Raw genomic sequence first — 4,351 nt, 5'->3', positions numbered from 1 at the left:
GGGAGGGAGGGAGGAAGGAAGGAAGGAAGAAAGGAAGAAGGGAGAGATTCCCCAGGACCCATATGAGCCAGATGCACAAGTTGGCCCATGAATCTGGAGTTCATTTTCAGTGGCTGGAAGCCCTGGTGCACCCATTCTCTCTCTCTCTCTCTCCTCCCTCCCTCTCTCCCTCAAATAAATAGAAACTTTTTAAAAATATTAAAGCTGGGTGTGGTGGCACATGCCTTTAATCCCAGAACTTGGGAGGCAGAGAGAGGTAAGAGGGTTGCTGTGAGGTCGAGGTCACCCTGAGACTACATAATGAATTCCAGGTCAGCCTGGGCTAGAGCGAGACCCTACCTTGAAAAACAAAAACAAAACAAAACAAAAAGCTCTGTGTATATGTGCCTTCCCACAAATGACTCAAAGCACCCCAGAACTGGATGTGGTGGCACAGCCTATAGTCTTAGCACTTAAGGAGGCTGACGCAGGAGGATCAGCAATGTGAGAACAGCCTGGGCTATATACTGCCTGTCTAGAATTGTTGAGTCTGGGAGCCAGTGTAGTGGCTCAAACTTTAATCCCAGTACTCAGGAGGCAGAGATAGGAGGATCGCCATGAGTTTGAGGCCATCCTGAGACTCCATAGTGAATTCCAGATCAGTCTGGGCTAGAATAAGACTCTACCTCAAAATAAATAAATAAATAAAATAAATAAGAGAGAGAAAGAAAGGAAGAAAGGCCTGATGGAGATATGGCTTAATGGTTAAGGCATTTGCCTGCAAAGCCAAAGGACCCAGGTTTGATTCCCCAGGACCCACATAAGCCCGATGTAACAAGGTGGCACATGTGTCTGGAGTTAATTTGCAGGGCTGGAAGCCCTGATATGCTTGCTTGCTCTCTCTCTCTCTCTCTCTCTTTCTCTCTCCTTCCTTCTCTCTCATAAATAAATAAATAAATAAATGGACTCAATTTAGATGCTTACTACTCCCTCTCCAACCCTGGTTTTGTTGGTAGTCTATTGGAAATCAGACTCTTTTTTTTTTTTCCGAGGTAGGGTCTCACTCTGGTTCCGACTGACCTGGAATTCACTATGGAGTCTCAGGGTGGCCTCAAACTCACAGCGATCCTCCTACCTCTACCTCCCGAGTGCTGGGATTAAAGGCATGTGCCACCATGTCCAGCTTCTTCTTTTCTTTTTAATTTTACAAAGAGCGAGAGAGAGAGAATTGGTACGCCAGGGCCTCAGCCACTATAATCGAACTCCAGATGCCTGTGCCGCTTAGTGGGCAGGTATGACTTTGTGCATGTGTCACCGTGTGTGTCTGGCTTATCTGGGATCTGGGGAGTCAAACATGGGTCCTTAGGCTTCACAGGCAGGTGCCTTAACCAGTAAGCCAGCTCTCCAACCCAAACATTTTGTTTATTTGTTTTGCGAGGTAAGGCCTTGCTTGCCTTTAATCCCAGCATTCGGGAGGCAGAGGTAGATCAGCCTGGGCTTGAGTGAGACCTTGCCTCAAAAAATCAAAACAATCATAACATCAACAGGGCTGGAGAGATGGCGTAGCGGTTAAGCGCTTGCCTGTGAAGCCTAAGGACCCCGGTTCGAGGCTCGGTTCCCCAGGTCCCACATTAGCCAGATGCACAAGGGGGCGCACACGTCTGGAGTTCGTTTGCAGTGGATGGAAGCCCTGGCGCGCCCATTCTCTCTCTCTCTCCCTCTATCTGTCTTTCTTTCTGTGTCTGTCATTCTCAAATAAATAAATTAAAAAAAGATTAAAAACAGTAGGGTGCAAGACTGAGCCCAGTTCTATGGCTTCCGTCTCCTTTAAAAAAAAAACAATAATAACATCAACAAAACAAAACAAACCCAGCGTGGTGGTGCACGCCTTTAATCTCAGCACTCCAGAAGCAGGAGTAGGAGGAACGCTGAGTTCAAGGCTACCCTGAGAAACTACATAGTGAACTCCAGGTCAGCCTGGGCTAGAGCAAGGCCCTATCTTGAAAACACAAAAATAAATAAATAAAATAAACTGCACTGGGCGTGGCAGTGCACACCTTTAATCCCAGCACTCGGGAGGCAGAGGTAGGAGGATCGCTGTGAGTTCGAGGCCACCCTGAGACTACAGAGTGAATTCCAGGTCAGCCTGAGCTAGAGTTCCTGCCTCTAAAAACCAAAATAAATAAATAAATAAATAATAAAAATAAATTAAATAAAAAAAAACTGTGTGTGTGTGTGTGGACATGTGTGTGTGTGTTTGCGCACGCACACAGAAGTCAGAGGACAACCTCAGTGGTCACTCTCCGGAATATCAGCTACCTGTTTTTTTGAACAAGGTCTCCCATTGGTTTGGGGCTCACCAATCAGGCTAAAGTGGCTCCAGGACCCCAGCCCCACACTGTCTTCACCTCCCCAGGGATGCGATCACAGGCACATGCCACCACCACATGGGACATTCCTTGCTTTTTTGTGTGTGTGAGTTCTGGGGATCTAAGTCAGGCCCTCATGCTTGTGAAGTAAGCAAGCAGCAAGCGTTTTACCATCTGAGCCATCTCGCAGCCATTTAACCGAGATGACCTTTAACTTGTGATCTTCCCTCCTCCTCCCCCGAGCGGCTGGCCACCACGCCTGGTTTATGTCTGTAAAACAGCCAGGCCAGTGGTCTTTGCAGAATGTTCCACACCGCAGATGGGTTTGATGGCCCGCTCGCGGCGCGGTTTCCCTTATCCCTTTCAAGGCTAATCTCTTATAACTGGAAGTTGGTGTAGAGCAGAGCCTGGCAAACTTTTTCTGTTAAGGACCAGAATGTAAATATTTTTGGTTTTGCTGGCCATACGGTCTTGGTTGCAGCTACTCAGTTCTGTCATGGTAACATGAGAGCGCCCGTGAAGGAGACGTAAATGGAGCCTGGCCGTGTTCCAGCTTAACTTTGTTTATGCACATTGCAATTTGGATTTAGCAAAATTGTCTTATATCCCAAAATATTATTCTTCCTTTGATTTTTTTTTTTTATTTTGGAGTCATTTTAAAATGTAAAAACCATTATTAAACCAGGGAATGGCAGTCTGCACCTGTAGTCCCAGCTTCTCGGGAAGCTGAGGTAGGAGAATCACGGGAGACCAGGAGTTTGAGGACAGCCTGGGCAACATAATGAGACTCTGTCTCTTAAAAAAAAAAAAAATCCTAGCAGACTGGCTACACAAAACCTGATAGTGGGCCATATTTGGCCCAATCCCTTGACTGGATGATGATGATGATGATGATGATGATGATGATGATTTTGAAGGATGGTCTCACTCTAGCCCAGGCTGACCTGGAACTCACTCTGTAGATCAGTCTGGCCTTGAACTCACAGTGACCCTCCTACCTCAGCCTCCCTGGTGCTGAGATTAAAGGCGTGCGCCACCACTCCTGGCCCTTGACTAGATTTTGGTCAGACATGTGTGAGGTGAAGGATCTTCAGTTGCGTTCGTCCTATGTCGCCTGAGGAGATGCTCGTTGCCACCTAGCAGTTGTTACAGGATTCATCCATTGGATCCACCCATGGAAAGGAGGAGGGATCTTTTTTTTTTTTTTTTTTGGAGGGATCCTTTTGATTAATGTTATACCAGAAGAGTTCCCTCCCACTGTGCGAACAGGCTGCACTTGTTCTTCAAACCTTTCAAGTCAGTAGGCTGCTTTGCCTTCCTCCCCATTCACCTTGTTTCATAGGCAAACAGTTTAACCTCTAAGCCATCTCTCCAGCCCCCCCCTTTTAAATATATTTTATTTATTTATTTGAGAGTGAAAGAGGCAGGAGAGGGAGAGAATGTGCATGCCAGGGCCTCCAGCCACTGCAAACAAACTCCAGACACATGTGCCCCTTGTGCATCTGGCTTACATGGGTCTGGAGAACTGAACCCAGATCCTTTGGCTTTGCAGGCAAATGCCTTAACTGCTAAGCCATCTCTCCATCCCCGACCACCCACCCCACCCTTTATTTTTTTGCTCAGGATGACCTAGAATTTACTATGTAGTTTCAGGCTGGCCTCCTGGCAATCCTCCTACCTCTGCCTCTTGAGTGTTGGGAATAAAGGTGTGCATCACCATGCCCAGTTTTGGGTTACAATTCTTTAAATCAATGACCTCATATATGCTAAGCAAGCACTCTACCACTGAGCAACTAGCCCAGGCTGACCTGGAATTCACTGTGTAGTCTCAGGGTGGCCTCTAATTTACAGTGATCCTCCTACCTCTGCCTCCTGATTGTTGGGATTAAAGGCATGCGCTAGCATGTCTTGCTTGATTTTTCTTTTGAAATGGGAGGTTCTAGAACATGTTTATAGGCTATGAGTGGGTTGGAGAGATGGCTTAGTGATTCAGGCACTTGCCT

Source organism: Jaculus jaculus, chromosome 5 (assembly GCF_020740685.1).
Source record: "Jaculus jaculus isolate mJacJac1 chromosome 5, mJacJac1.mat.Y.cur, whole genome shotgun sequence".
NCBI lineage: Eukaryota > Metazoa > Chordata > Mammalia > Rodentia > Dipodidae > Jaculus > Jaculus jaculus.
Note: the sequence above shows the minus strand (reverse complement) of the source record.